Source organism: Macrosteles quadrilineatus, unplaced genomic scaffold (assembly GCF_028750875.1).
Source record: "Macrosteles quadrilineatus isolate MER2022 unplaced genomic scaffold, UCM_ALF_1.0 Scaffold_3__2_contigs__length_128488019, whole genome shotgun sequence".
In the NCBI taxonomy this organism is placed as follows: Eukaryota; Metazoa; Arthropoda; class Insecta; order Hemiptera; family Cicadellidae; genus Macrosteles; species Macrosteles quadrilineatus.
In genome coordinates, this window is record NW_026542596.1 from 100,897,095 (window position 1) to 100,914,381 (window position 17,287).

The following is a 17,287-nucleotide window of genomic DNA, read 5'->3' on the forward strand; positions in this document are numbered from 1 at the left end:
TACTTCAGCTTGAATTGCCAAACAAGTTCAATATAAACTCTGTAGATAAAGGAAATAAATGACAGTTTCAACAAACATGCTGTTCTGAGTCAATTGAATCGAAACCTATATATCCAAATGTGGACGAAAATTGTATGCCTAATTACCAATAGACTATTTACATTTTACTTTTTGAATGAAAATTCATTTCGGACATGACAACCATATTATAATCAGTATCTAGGTCATTAGAAACATAATCTCACTATTTCCATTCTACGTCTATTTGAATATTTTTCATTCAGATTTTTCTCGTAACAAAATCCTTACCACTGCCTTTTTCATATATAACAGAATCCAGGACTATTCTAATATATTCGTTCGTCATAATGATGAGAGCCCGCATCATTTTACTCATGGTGTACTTATTTGGTTACGGTACGCCAAAGCCAAATACAATTTAAAATTTAATTTAAACTTGCAAAATTGACGATTTTATTACTATGGCTACTGGCAGTGAGGCATCAAACACAGTTTCTACCCTGTAGTTCTACCAGTGCAAGTATTGTAAAACACTGGTACAGCCGCCAGCGGCCTATGATAAGGTTGTTATTTAATCGTCCTTGACCTTGGACGCCTCTTATCATCATCACACTATCTGATAACAGCGATGACGATGGCGTAAAAAACACCTCAGCCCTTTGTTGTGAAAATCTGTTGAAGCAAACTAAATGAATACCCATTATTCAACCAAAAGCATTCTTAACAATGATTGTTAGGACCTAACAACTACTCCCACACTGGAAGAGTACAAACAGTTTTTCCTCTCTACTATTCTTCGACTAAGTTTGAATGTAGTCTTGTAGTTTGTAGTCCGTTCAAAATATACAAACTTACATCAAGTAAGTCAAAATTGAGAGAGAGAAAAAACATTGAGATATCATTTTAGTTTGACCTTGAAACAACATTTGATCAATTAGGTTGCCGGAAATTGTTAGCGATTAACAAATAGAAATTGCGTTTAATCAGGAAAACTAATCATGGTAATTGTTAATTTTAAGAAACTAGCAAGTTATGCTAAAAATAAAGAAAATAATTATCCCCATAGCAAACTGCAAAGTCGTGTAATGTTATTAGCTCTTAACAGCTGAGTTGCCGACTGTAAAGTTCCTTATCGTAAACATTGAAGGTCGTATTCATTGTTTTTATCAGCATTTCTACTTGTATGAATTTTTTGTCTTTCTTTTTCAACAAAGAAAATGCCTGAATTAAGTTGTGGTAACAACTTGATAGAACTCAAATTTGTAAGCAATTATACAAGAAGTCAAATTTTACTTTGTTTTTAGGGGTTACATTTTACTACTTTCAGTCTAACATAAGAGATATTGTGATTTTCTGTTGATGTTGTTATTTGGTCACCCAAGTTAGGTCGAAACAATAAGGCCGATGTTATTTTTTTTAATCCATTTTTGTGCTTATTTTGAACCTATTTTAATGAATGGATTCTGCACATCTACAGGAAAATATGTATGATATGAAAATATTATGGCCCTTCCTAGTTATAGGGCTAAAATATGGTGTTTTTTTTTTGTGCAAACTAAAGTAGGTATTTCGTTGAGAAAAAACGCCATAATTTAGCGCCCTATAACTCGGTAACCATTAAGAATAAAATAAAAGTGTAAATATAATTTTGTTGAAAATTTAATGATCTTTCATTTGGGTCTAGTTGTAGCTTTGATGCTAACTAAGATCAGCTGTTATTAAGCCTAGAAACATTCATTAAAATAAAAATTATCAAGGACACGTAGTAAACCAAAGAGCTACAGTACTTACTTTTATCAAGCTCGAACTAGCAATCTCATTGTAAATAAAGACAACACAGAAATTGTGTAATACAATCGGATTCTAACTCTATAGCTCAATGCACTTTTGCAAACCAATGAATTGCTATTATTAGTGCGATAACGTTACAAGCAAAGCGTGCAATACTTTAGAATTTTCACACGATCAAATCAATTTGCAACGGCAAGCAAATGTTGCCAACTTCCACAGCGAGACATCGGTCCTAGGGCAAGATGAAAGTATTGGCAACAATAGGAATAAGATAAATGGGCAGCAAGTGGACACGGACCGGGCTAATGTGTCTGGCAGTGCCATAGTGGTACGTATGGCACAATACCAGCATGGCACAGTGCCAGGCTCGAGGACCGCGTGGGCTTCCTTGCTCCTCACCTCGTAGACAAGGACAGAATATGTCCTTCGCTCTCTCTTCTTACATCGTAAACATTTTAAATGTTAATGTTTGCTGAGGAATACTCTGGTGTGAACGAGATGTTTGTAAAACTTAATTGATCGGGAAAATCAGACATGAAATGGATTTTCTCATACTTTACCTGAGTCCAGTTCAGGGTAAACAGATGATGACAAATTACTTGAGGGAGTCTCCAATTGCGAGAAATTTGTACTTTAATAGCTGGTAGGGAGAAGGTTCTGAACCATCATCCACATGGTAAATTGATGATTGGCGGTAAGTTATCTTTAAACACAAACAACCCTATCTTGTCTGCGATAGCAACGCCTTGTCCTTCGTTTGACCTTCAGGAGCATGGTTAAGGACTGAGGAAGGACGAATGTCTAATAAATTCTCCACAACAGACGGTAAACGGTTGCAGCTGCTCGGCAAACCTGTTTGAAATAACGTAAAAGTAGGTCACCATTACTCTCGCAGTCTTAACATCGCGATCTTACTTATTGCATTCTGCTAAAACACAATTTACACAATACAGTAAAAAGTAAATTTACTTTATTCTGTTGAAATCCATTTGAATTCAGATATACCGGGGAATATTCCTACTGTGGTTTTCTGTCTGCTGCGTGGAAGAATAAAATTGATGGATTCAATACAATTTAAAACAGCAGACCTATTTGTTTTGTGATAGTGTTTTAACCATTCGGTTTTCTTGGACAAAATCATCGAAATTCTTAAACACCTATCATAGTAACTTTAAAATCTCAAGGGTGCTAGGCCAAACCTGAAACGAGAATAAGACCATAGAGATGAAGTAATTCAATACAGACAGAACAGTTCTCGATCGTTACTCCAGAGTGTTACAGCGATCAGTGGCTTATTTGGTAATACGTAAAGAACAACATACTGATAACATACATTTTAGATAAAAGTATGATAAAGTTGCTCAGTACACTGAACTCCATTGCATAACATTGCAGCTATAAGCTGTTTAGTTACATCATTCGGGTTGGGTTAATCTCCTCCCTCACTCCCACACGACCTTCTAGTAGAGTTCTAGTTGTAGATCATTGAACCATTGAACGCTTGCGATTGTCAATTTCCGCATTTTAAACGTTAGAAATAGTTCAAAACTGTAGTATAGTATAGCACAATATAGTCAATTCTAGTTTCAATTGTTATTCACAATTTCGTCACCTTGCGTAATGTCAGTTCAACATTATTGTTTGGCTGCTGTACTTTAAAGAGTAAGGTAAATTGTACTCATATTAAAGTTAATAATTTGGTAGCATACACTTTAAATTATTTCATGTAATATTTCATGTTAATATATCATGGTTAGTTAATAGTCTGTTATCCTATGACGCAAAAGCCACTTGACAAAACGAGCTGAAATCGTAAACGTAGATAATTTACGTATCAAGCAATGATTACCATTGTGAATTTCAGTTCGTTATTTTTCTAGTAGACTATTCTGTACCTGGGCATTCAGCTTTTGTGATTAACATTTTTTTGTGGGGGGGTGGAGTATTTCCTCAAAAAATACCGGAATAATCGGATCTGAAAAATTGAATTTTCACACGAAACACACGAACTATTTTATTGACATTTAGTGTGTTGTGAGCCTAATAATTCTAAAGAAAACTGCACATCCCCCAATGCTGTAACAAAAATTACAGTTCAAAAGTGTTTGCAACTGTTGTGATGTTCCACATCATAATTGTCATATCATTGACATAGTCACTGGTCATAACTACTCCCCCCTTCCCCCACCCCTTGCCCATGATGAGGGTTGTTGGCAGGCTAATGGGATAAAGTGTGTGTCAGATTGCTGATACCGTTTATTATTATGGATATGAAATCACTGTAATTAAGAACCGTTCTTTCTTGGTAGTCCTTGCCATTGCTGTATAGGAGTTCTGAGAAGATTATTTTGACCATCATTTATTAAAGCAATTATATAACAATTCTAGCATAGTATCAACTACAGCTTGGGGGTAAAAATGTTCAATCTTCTGCCATATAAACTCAAAGAAATAAACGAAATCAAACCAGTAACAGCTCAAACAATATCTGATCAAACGACCTTAATATATAGTACTATAAACTAAGTGAGTTTACTGATAAACATAAATATAGCCTAAACATTAAGTAATTAAGCAATGCTCTACTCTACACTCCCACACATACTCATACAAACATAGACGGTAACCCTGTCTACGAGGATGGTTAGACCACAGACAATATAATACTGTAATAACGGTTAATAATGTTTTACGTCTGTGGTTAGACGATTACACGTCTACGAAGACGGTGGAGAAGACACCGATGGTAAATGGTACAGTATCTTTTACTTTATTCTTTATTCGTCATTTAATTTCCCACAGTCTTGTACTATTATCATAGATTAAAAGAAGTAGCCTATTATATCCTGTGAAGATTCCAACATTCCAGGCCAGTTTGTAAATTAGTGACTTACTTGCATAAACCTATCACCATCCATCTTAAACAATTAAATCTATTGTGAATGGTGTGTTCATTAACATAATGAATGAGGAGAGCCCTCTTTTCTGTTTTCATGATTCGAAGAAATCTCTTCGTAGTTGTTTTGTCTAATTTGCAACACGTGATTGACGAAGAAGAGCCTATTAGCTGAAAGTCAGCTGTCACCACTAAGCTATCACGTGCTCAACCATCTGAGTGACACAGCTGATAACAGTAATGCCAGATTGATCAGCTGTTACAACTAGCTGATGACTCACAGCACACTGAGGTGCGATCTTGGCCATGCCATGTGTGGTATGCCCGTTTTGGCGCGTGTAGAACCCTCCAGAACTAGGCGTTTGTTTGTTTGGTACGCCCCCGACAGTTTCTCTCCTTGTTTATACACACACCAACACTATACTTGGAACTGCTGGAACCTATAGTTCATCTATAGGTGTGGTGTACTTAAAACTATAGTCAATCGTAAAAAGACTGTTTTAATTCGTACACAAACAATAAAAATTCTGTGTTTTCACTAAACGTGTGAAAATACCAATTGGAGAATTTATAAGAAGCTTCAAAATGATGATACTATTTAAATCAGATAATTTTTTAGCAGTCTACTATGGTACATTGGTACAAAGCTAAACTTGTCACATTAAGTGTAATGACACCCATTACAACCTGTTGATCAATTAATTATAATATGACAGTTCTTACAGCTCCAAATTTGTTCTATTCTTAAAAATCAATTGGTGTCTAAAATATTATTCAAAAGGATCTTGGTGATTGCAAATATAATACATTCATCCATAAGACGTAATCAAGAAAATAATAGAGAATGATAAATGATAAGGCAGGGTGTCACCTTATAATGCGGTAAGATTTGAACATGAGACACTTAAGGGGGTTGTGTTGGTCGTGTGTAACCATAGACAAATAGGATAAATATAGAATGTCAAAGGAAGGTTCCGGCGCCCAGCGCTAGGAGTGCCGTGCAGTTACGGTGCATACCGCTACAGCGTCTGTTGGTAGCATACTGTAAGCAACGTTACTAAACAGCACTCCTAGCGGTGGACGCCGGAACCTTCCTTTGACAGTCTATATTAATTCTTTTTGTCTGGTGTAACAAACACGTTTGCAACACATAAAAATGATTTATTGCACGATATTCAGACAAGGAATCAATAGTGAATCCTGGCGTTTATTTCGTCAGTACTCAAAACAGTATGAAATACAGGGCGCATGCACATGTTCTTTGGTTAAACAATTGGGACCAATGCACAAATAAATAAATGGGTTCCCTCATTTTGGGCACAATTTAACTCTAAAAAAGTAAATTAAATATTAGTTTCCAAGTAACGTAGTCTTGCGCAATCGGGCGGATCATATTGACAAAGGTCGGTGAGGTTGTTTCAAAAATAGCTTGCGATAACAACAATGATTAGTCTTATCACGTATGCAATACTTGCGCAATCCACTTTTAGCAACAAGAGCGATTTAATCCAATGGAATAGTAATTATCAAGTGTATTGCACTTACCACGCATAATTTAAAATATATGTGCAAGTAGGCGCTTTGAATGCCTTTAAATGCAATAAAATCTCATAAGATTTTAATAAACACCGTTCTTTTTACAAAGCTATAATTCAAGGTTGTGTAGTCGAGAATCCTGGAAATGCTTCTAAGACAATCGTTCACTGGTTCACTATATGAATCTTCGTCTCAGTTTTGATCTTTAGTCTCATGGCTGATACGAGATCTATCTCAAGGTTTACGTAGGTGAGAAATAATTACGGTATAGTTAGCCTATCCATTCAAGCGAAACTTTATGTGAATTTTCCTATTTCAACAGCAAAACTAAATACTGTATATCCAGTTGAAAGTATACACCTTAGGATTCAAATAGCAGTGTTTCATTAGATTCTATACTGCACATTTGATCAAACACGAAATATTGCGATGTTAAAGAACTCTGCTAGCTGATCCACCAATTTGGTCAGAATTGTTATTTGTGGAACTTGAGTATGGTTTTGAACTCGCTGACAGGAATTTTTACTGTTCTGGTTTATCGTATTGACGTATTAGCTAATTTACACAGTAGATCGGTTCAGGATATTCGGTGTTTTATTATCAAGGTTGAGTGGGCTTGGAAGGTCAAACGAAGGAGATTTAAATATCCAGTTACGGATTATTAACTGCTTCTGGTCAAATATTAAACAACAACAAACTATAATTGCTATTAATGACCATATAGGCACAAAGTAACTTCGGTACTGTAATCATACAATATGTACTGTAAAACATATCTAAACTTTCTCTCGCCATTATAGTCAATGTGATGTTTTTATAGAGATTATATAGAGAATTCAATCTAGATTAAATTATTGTCCTGGTGGATCAGATGAAGACAGTTTTGAGAAAGACTTCTGTGCGGTTGAGGTAGAGTTGCAAATCTACGTTACAATAGTAATTTTTTTTTAACTTTATTTTATTTTACAAACTGTTCAGTACAACTGTGAACAATTAGTAAAAGACATAATAAGCAAGTGACTTGACCAAGAATCTTCCCAGTGAAAGATCTTGGGAAAATACAATAGTAAATTAAAACTATTTTCTTCATAAACAATTTTCCGGTAATATAACTAAAGAGTATAAAATTGACTCTAAAATAAAGGAAACGCATAGTCAAAACATGAAACACGATTAACAGGATTCAGATTTCACAATAGGATAAGAATCTTCTTGTCAATGACAGAAATTCGTCACAGAATTACGTAGCTATCAGTTTAGTGTTTTGTTGACTATCACCCACTCACTATCGTAAACATGTTTTGATGTTGGGAACAAAGAACACCAGACATAAATATTGTTGACAACAATGACTTAGCAGAGTGATGAGAATACTCGTCTCTAACAAACAACTTGACACGACTAAAACAATCAAGATTTACTCAGCTAAAGAAATGGTATTGTACTTGTAACTAACTTTCTTCTTTATATTATCACAGAAAACATACTACTAGTATGTTTTCTGTGATAGTGTGATATTATGCCCGAAGTTTGTAAAATAAGTTACCGTTTGACTTAACCACAAAGATGAGGACCTGCCTTGTTAAAACAACCCTTAAAACAATGGCTGTCATCCACCTACAAGACTCTTTAGGGTTTAAAAAAGACTCGAGCCTCATATTCTTTCTGTGAACATGTTTTTGCACTTGTTTCTCTATACGTAGTTTGAAAATCGGATTATAAAGGTCCTATACAACAGGACACGCTGATGGTGGCTACACCACAGAGAAGTAATATAAATATTTATATTACTTCTCTGTGGCTACACTAAACTAGAAACAAATAGGATCTGTTTTTTAAATACAAAACTGGCTGCAAATTTACCATAAGAATTTTGTTTCTTATAAACGGTGGTAGAATGTAAACGAAATTGAACTATACAGAAAAGGGTGTCAATAAAACTGTATGTACACAAATTGAACTACAAACCTTTGCAATTCGGAACAAAATGGAATCCCGTGTGCTTTAATAACAACAACAAAAATATTGTAGCAGCGAAAATCTGTGAATAATCATGCGATTTTACAACAATTTACAGATTCAACTATTTTGCTTCAGTTAGCGATTGTTGATGTTGCTTTTCGTTCCTTTATTTTCAAGTATTCACGTTGCGTGGTAGGCTATATCTATACAAACTGTGCGATGCAACTAACAAATTAGCTAATGCTAATAGCCATTGCTATGTAATTATTATTGTAACTGTTACAAATTGTAACAGTTCCTATATAGTTATTTGTTGACACGGCGAGTGGCAATGTCGCGCTGACCGCTGACGTACATGATGTTCTTTGACTGCCGACTTGACAGATATGTTCGGCCATTGACGCATACGGTGATATTTTGCTTCCGATTTCAAAATATATTGTGCCATATGATAAATAACATACGGCACAATATGTTTTTCCAAAAGCTTTTTCCAAATTGTTAATTTTATTTGTTTTGTGTGACATGAATTGCATACTATGTGTGGTGTTTCCAAGGACGAATCTGTTATATTTTTAAAGTGATTCAGTCAAATTTGTGGTGATCGTTTAAAGACATTAGTCAAATAAAAAGTACTACTGGTTATTGTTGTATGTTTTGTTAAGGTCGATATTCACGCCGTAGCTTATGCTATTGAATAACACACGCTATGGTATGAATATCGACCTGAACAAAACATATAATACTACACGCTACGGTGTGAATATCGACCTGAACAAAACATACAATACCACACGCTACGGTGTGAATATCGACCTTAACAAAACCCAAAACATACAATAACGTTTTGTTAAGGTCGATATTCATACCGTAGCGTGTGGTATTGTATGTTTTGTTCAGGTCGATATTCACACCGTAGCGTGTGGTATTGTAGATATTCACACCGTAGCATGTGGTATTGTTATTGTATGTTTTGTTTAGGTCGATATTCACACCGTAGCGTGTGGTATTGTAGATATTCACACCGTAGCGTGTGGTATTGTATGTTTTGTTCAGGTCGATATTCACACCGTAGCGTGTGGTATTGTAGATATTCACACCGTAGCATGTGGTATTGTTATTGTATGTTTTGTTTAGGTCGATATTCACACCGTAGCGTGTGGTATTGTAGATATTCACACCGTAGCGTGTGGTATTGTATGTTTTGTTCAGGTCGATATTCACACCGTAGCGTGTGGTATTGTAGATATTCACACCGTAGCATGTGGTATTGTTATTGTATGTTTTGTTTAGGTCGATATTCACACCGTAGCGTGTGGTATTGTAGATATTCACACCGTAGCGTGTGGTATTGTATGTTTTGTTCAGGTCGATATTCACACCGTAGCGTGTGGTATTGTAGATATTCACACCGTAGCATGTGGTATTGTTATTGTATGTTTTGTTTAGGTCGATATTCACACCGTAGCGTGTGGTATTGTAGATATTCACACCGTAGCATGTGGTATTGTTATTGTATGTTTTGTTCAGGTCGATATTCACACCGTAGCGTGTGGTATTGTAGATATTCACACCGTAGCATGTGGTATTGTTATTGTATGTTTTGTTTAGGTCGATATTCATACCGTAGCGTGTGGTATTGTAGATATTCACACCGTAGCATGTGGTATTGTTATTGTATGTTTTGTTTAGGTCGATATTCATACCGTAGCGTGTGGTATTGTATGTTATGCGGCGTCGAGACGCCAAATCGATGCCTTGGTGCCGACGACGACGCGACGCGACGTCTAAAAATACTCAGTACACAACACTTGTTTGTTAGACTATGTCTTAGTCACGATTATAATTTCGTTGGTCACATTTTGTTGTTGTTGTTAATTACCTTAATACCTTGTAAAGGCACCTATACATCCCGGAACGGGAATGTCTGATTATGTAGTACATACTCCTTTTGGGTCAACTGAATAGCTAAAATACTATTTTCATATATGTTTATGATGTTTGACTGGGATTATCTTATCCTTACTCAATTAATTATAGGTATTTTATTCCACTAATTTGAAACTAATAACAGCCAAATAGAACATTAGTTTATCTCGCCCGGTATTTTCCGTTATTTTTTAGTTTTGCATACTATAGTCAAAGACAATATAATACTGACGAGAGTCTGCAGTTTGCGGCAGCCAATCACAAGACAATAGTGCGACGTTGACATATCGCCCGTTGACGACACTAATTAAAATACTAAACAATATTTTCAAATCAGCTGGTATTATAAGATTTGGCAACACCACACTGTCCTCATTGGCTCCTTCGAAGTCACGTGGTAAATAGGCTCCTCCCTCAACTGCAGACTCTCTTGGTCCCGACTGTAGTAATGGGGTCAAAGGTACTTTCGTATTATACCGACCACACCGATAAAGCGATTTTCAAATAAGAGTTTAATTAGTTAAATAACTAAATCTTCCTAACCTAAGGGTTTTACTTTACAAATTTAGGTGTAGTCGGTATAATACGAAAGTACTGGGTCAAATTATTCCGAGCAAAGCTCTACTATAATCAAATTTGAGTAACCGCTCCAGATAGGAAGGTGCGGAGGTTAGGTAAGCGCATCGAATGTTAAATCGCCAAACCTCACTTTCAGGATTGTGCAACCGTGAACGAGGCTGCAGGCTGCATAACCTCACTGGATTAGCTCCGTTGAAGAAGAAGAAAGAAGTGCATGATGCATTCACCATGCAGCTGCTACGTCAAACTGGGAGTTCCATCCAGTCATCCAGTTGAACAACTAACAACTTCTTGTAACGTAATTGCAATGAGACGCGTAACTTTCCACAGTTCGACGTCCGCCCTAGAAACCGAGTCAGGTAAAGAGGTCCTGAATTGTTTTTAACCTGTTGGATTTTCCCCAATTTTGTTTAGGTTATATGAATTAAAAACGAAGAATTGTTTTTTTGTTTACTCTCGTCGGGTTAGTGTCAAGGTAAAACGGAAAAGGGGAATAATTGTGGGGAATGTCAAAGTAGGTGGATGGATTAGTCACAAAGCGTACGGGTTTCCTTCTAGAGTTTTTTTGTTTGTTTTTCCAATAAGTATAGATTGTGGATTAGTGTTTGTATGTGCTTCAGTTCAACACCATCCGCCGTTGTACCTTATAAACTGAGAAAGGTAATAGTGGGAGTTTACGTTATGAGTATCGAGTATGTGACTTTAACCCAAACATGTGGGATTGCATAAAGTTATATTTTGTTATATTCAGATTGTGATTCAGGGACGGTTTGTCGACATCGTTTTATTTTGGTTCGACGCACCCTGTTGCATTGTATACCTACAGAGAAGGAGAAAGGTAATTTTAAACAATCACAGACTCGATAAGTTGTCCCATTTGTGAGATTTTATCCCTAATGTGGATATTTTGTTGCGTGGGTGTGGAATATTTTGTTCGACGTTCGCCAGGTCAACGCCCTTGCAACCGTGCTCTACAAAGATGTTGTTCATCCAAAATATAATCTACCAAGCTGACATTAGAATAGGGTTCTAATTTGTAGACGGTAGACATTGAGGTATTCATTAATAAATTGGTTTAAACACGTGTAGAAAATGAACACGAGAATTTAACAACCAGATGCACCGACTATGTTTTAAAAGGGAGTTCACACAAAATTGGCTTTAAAATCACCAATAATAACCAACAATAGCAATATTTATTTATCACAGGATAATAAAGAGACACTAACTCAATCTGCGATCAAATATGCGTTGCTCTTCTTAGGTAAACTGCATGGGCAGAGTATTATTTTATTTTCCGACACTCATAGGAGATAATTTACTGGTACATATGAAGTTAGACAAAAAACATTCACGTTTTTTCTGACGATTTTATCAATGATAATATTGATTGTATTGTTACTCTGATCGGAGATTTAAACAATCGTGAATTTTAGAAATAAAAATGCATTCCTCACTGCTACACAACTTTGAGGGTGTAAAAATTTAAATTGATTCTTTCTACCTGCAAAATCTTCATCGCCTCACAATATCAACAACAACGGGTTCACAATAAAACATTCGACGAACATGTACTCGCCTTCGAGTAGTGTTGAACTAGTAAATTTGTTATTCTATCATTGAAAATACAATTTTAACAAAACAAAAGTTGCCTACCTAAGCCTGTGTCGACCGCGATGGTGAAGTGGTGAAGAACGTAGTGTAGGTAAGGGAGGTCTACCCAACACCCTCTACACCGGCTGTATCGATTGGGGTAGTTCACCAACGTCACCACTCACTACCTACCCCAACCCAACCAAACCCAACCACCCCATGGGCTGCGAGTGCGGTAGAATGACATTTGAAAATATTTTAGTTAAATTTGTTAGTTGACTTTGAACGATGATCTATGTTCAAATTGTGCATTTTAGGGTTCAAAACGTAACTCGCAGGTAAAAATAATGCAATTGAACTTTTCAAAGATTTCGGAAGTTAACTTTAGAAATAATTTAAAAGCAAGGGGTTCGAAGACTAAACTGTTGTATTTTAGCTATGAACATATTTTGATCAACTTTGGAAAACTGATTTACTTCATACTAAATTATTATCATTTTAAACAAAAACACTTCATTACCTTCCCTGTAGAAGCAAACCTAAGTACTCGTTAAACTAATGATTTAGCAAAGCTATTTTTATTGGGAATATTACGGATCATATTTTTAAGGAGATAATAAAAACTCTTTGCATTGGTTTGGACCAATATAGGTTGTTTATTTGTATAGTTTATGCTAAGTTAATTTAATTTACTTCATTCAATTTCAATTACATTATTATTTTTAAAAAAACTAGGGGACCATAGTTGTGTATCAAATTTAAAAGAAATGCACATTTTTTTTACAAATTTAGTCGCGGTCTTCCCCCAACACGATACATTTCAACACTGCATTACCATTCTAACCTAAAAACAATACACTAAAATCAATAAACATACAAATACGCAATGTTTACATCAGCTGGTATGTTCAGCTCAGCTTATTATAGAAACACTGTGCTAGTACTTCCATTAGAAAATGACCGGATTTTGGACGGCCTGTGGGGCAGAGCAGGGGTGGTTTTTGACCCTTCTGATATTTTTCCCACCGTCCTTGGACCTTAAGCTTTAAAATTAATCCTCAACAGCCATGCTACCTTTTAAATAGCCCGAGATATTTCGTGGGGACCGATTCGATTACGGAATAAAATATAGAGGTCGTTCAGTGGTCGAAAACACGACCATAAATATGTAATGTACAGACTTCTCTATTTTCACACTACGCTGTAAATAAAATATGGGATTGGACATTCTTCCATTTGTTTTGATTTTCTGTTTATATTGCGTTGTTATTTCGTCACCAGCATGGGAACCCAAGTTATTTTTTGAATTTAAATTAATTTGTTGTGCTTATTTTGCGCCTATTTTAATTTATCAAGGGATTCAGCACATCTGCATGAAAATATCTTTCCAACAGTATTCATAGATTTCTCTGCGATGCACTCGAGCTGAGAAAAAAGATTTAAGAAACATGCTTCTTGCTTGCCTATTAATACAGTAGATAGATTATAATAAACGACAATGAAAGTGGAATAAGGAATACGATTTGAGTGACACCTAGCGGTGATTTGGTGAACTGTTGTGAACCTGGATGCTAGCTAGCGACTTACAGTATAGTGGTTGAGCAAACTATTTTCATTGACTTTATATCTCTACACTCTACACTCTTATATCTCTGTGTAGAGATATAAAGTCAATGCTATTATCAGTGAACTGATCATTTATTCGAACGAGTTCGCTAACCAGCATGAACAGACTGGGGGTTTATGGGGGGGGGGGGGTTTATAGGGTAAAATGGGGTTTCCCATTTTTTACCCAAAATACAAAAGATTTTGCATTTTTTCTTAACCATTTTGTGGTGAACTATATTTTTCGTCATATTGCATCATTAATTAATTAACAAATAAAGCTAGAAAACAAAATGTTTGATTGACTTAGCTTGTTTTCAATTCTGCTAATACAAATATGCAGCTGTTTAGTAAGTGATTCAATCATTTCGATTACAGTACTGTATTACGATTGTGTTACAGTACCTACATTATACCATCGATATGTTGAGCCATCGACAACAATATGCTAAAACCTTACCTAATAAATCAATCGATCCGATTGCCATAATCGAAATTTACAACAGCTGATTTTTACTCCCTAGAGACTAATAATGAAAAAATGCTACTTTAGAGCCTCAACGCATGCATTTATAACGGCTGTTTTTGCTGCAGTATGGCGAAAATAAATCTTGAGCGAATCGAAAAATTAACCATATGTCTTTTCTGTTCCCTATTTGAATTTTGAAGTTACTCAAAAATAAAATTAATTAATGATTTTTGCGCACAATATTTAGAGGAATTAAAACTGTTGTTTTATGGTGAGAATTGATGTGATTCTTAAATTTTAGTCAATCAGTTAATTAATTACGGTCAATCAGTCCCAGACCAGTATTTACTGTACCACTGACAACTCAGCCAATCGATCGACACCCGTTGCAAGAGCGAGATCGAACCTCTAATCATGAAGATCATGAGGTGGTACGGTCATCATGTATCAGTGGTAAGTTCATACCGTACTGATTGACAAACTACTAGTGGAGTTTTGGGGTAGTCGTGTTTTAGAGATTCGAATATTACTGCGAGTGCCTAGCGAAAACAATGGTATCTTTACAATCTTTCGTGGTTCCAAACCATATAAGTTTGGGTTATTTTTAATTTAGAGTGTATTTTTTACCATACAGTTAACTTATGGTTCGTTAAAGTTCATAATATTTAAATAATAAATAAATATATTAATTAACGCCAATATTCGCAAGATTTTTGCCTCCGACGGCACCTAGCGGCGATTGCGGGAACTATTAGCTCTTCCTGCACTTTGCAGTATCGTCTTGCAACTAACTTTACCGACTTTACCTCCAAACTAACTGGTGGGATATTAGGATGGACGTTTGGAAAAGCGATACCGGTAAGCTAGTTATGATTTCTGGTGTGTTACTTGATCTGGTTATTCTGGTTGACATTTATTTAACTAGAAGTGCGTTTTCTGCGCGTAACGGGATGAGTGAACCCAGAATAGGTGAAGCCCCCTTACCGCAAGCAACAATGGGTGGGTTGAAACCATAGTAAAAAAGAATTAAATATAGACAGTCAGCCGTGCTGCGGTTACCATGGTTGCCATAGGTGCGTTAGCTACATGGCACTCCCAGCTGTGTGCGCCAGAACCTATAGTATATGCAGCATGCAGCACAGCTGACGGTCTATATTTAGTAATTTTTATCTATGGTTTAAACTCACCAAACAAAAATGCAATCATAGTAACAATTTTTTTTACCAGTATTGTTGTGTAAAATCATTTGAAGAAGTTTCATATGATTTTACATAAAATGAAGTTTCTGTTTCATTTTATGTAAAAACATAAAATGAAACTTCCTGCTAAGGCTGAGTGACCACCAAAATAATAACTCTTTAATATTTAATATAAGGAACAAAAAGAGGGGAGAGAAAATGACTTTTTTACCCAAAGAAATGTAATGTATAGGGTCATCTAACTTTTGACAGGCTACCATTTTAGATACCGTAGAGATGAGATAGCCAATTATAGTTTTCACCATTCTTTACATTTTTGTAAACACTTCAAAATGAGGTGTCACTTGAAGGGGGTTTACATTAAAAAATGTTGAGTTGCCCCCAAAATCCCTCATTTTTCCGGGACACTCAAAATTTTCAAATTCATAAAATGAAACTTCTTTTGGTAAGATTGCACAACCACACAAAGAATATATCTGTATATTTACTTAGAAAAATATTAGATGGGGGGGGTCTTTACTTTTTATTCACCCTGTACAATCAAAATCAAAGTACGGTAAGCTGTTTGATTAACTTATCAGAGAAAATTCCTATTTTCCTAGTAGCTGAAACCAGAGAACCTATCAACTTACCTGTAGAGACTACTATGGTTACGTTTTAAAAACAGCGTGTGGTATTACAGATTAAATAGGTGGTAGCATAGTATTTTTGTTAATACGACTCGTTAAATTTTCTCATGAATTTAACCACGCGGTATAGGCCTAATATAATTTAATTGGTTTTTGTTCGAGTACACACAGCAAATTAATGTTAAATCTTTTGTTATTTTATGGCCTTTGTAATTCAACTTTTAAAACTTACATACAAACCAAAGCCCGGGGGCCTATGTTGGTGTGGGGCCTGGGGCGGTCCGCTCCCCCAGTCGGTACGCCACTGGTTTAGGGGCAGTGGTAGAACATTATGGCTATGGTAGATTTGCTATACTATAGCATACGGTAAATTAAAAGAAGCAAATTTTCTTCAACCGTGTCCTCTCCCATAGCAAACGCAAAACACGAGTATAACTGCAATAAGCATTTTATACTTAAATACACCATGGGATGGGAACTCTGCTATATAATATACATATGCAAATACAATAAACAAACGGTATTTATTGCATTAAAATTAACAGTGTAAACCAGTTAAAGAAAGCTACAATGAAAGGGACCGGCAATAAGCATTTTATACTTAAATACACCATAGGATGAGAACTCTGCTATATAATATTCATATCCAAATACAATAAACAAACGGTATTTATTGCATTAAAATTAACAGTGTAAACCAGTTAAAGAAAGCTACAATGAAAGGGACTGGCAATAAGCATTTTATACTAAATACATACCATAGGATGGGAACTCTGCTATATAATATACATATGCAAATACAATAAACAAACGGTATTTATTTAATTAAAGTTAACAGTGTACTAGTTAAAGAAAGCTACAATGAAAGGGACTGACAATGAAATGTGGGCCTACAGTAAAGTGGAAAGATTAATTTTAAAATTTAGGCCTTTTAAATTTAGATTTCTAAAAGTATAATTTGACAAGGGCTCTATCTCAGGGTAGGGTGTCATGCTGGCTTGAAAGCAATGATTAAATGAATAGAATAATGCCCAAATAAAAGGTGTAACTTACAATATTCCAACAATGAAATCAAACT

General features: G+C 35.5%; 1 protein-coding gene across 1 annotated transcript in view; it reads right to left on the reverse strand.

Annotated features, from left to right (window-relative positions):
• Positions 1-12,426, reverse strand: part of LOC128988874 (phosphatidate phosphatase LPIN3) — a 40,534-nt gene extending 28,108 nt beyond the window's left edge. Inside the window, exon 1 of the mRNA XM_054410606.1 lies at positions 12,371-12,426. The gene's annotated coding sequence lies outside the window, so the exon portion shown is untranslated. The remainder of the gene's footprint in view (positions 1-12,370) is intronic.
• Between the last annotated feature and the right edge of the window lie 4,861 nt (positions 12,427-17,287).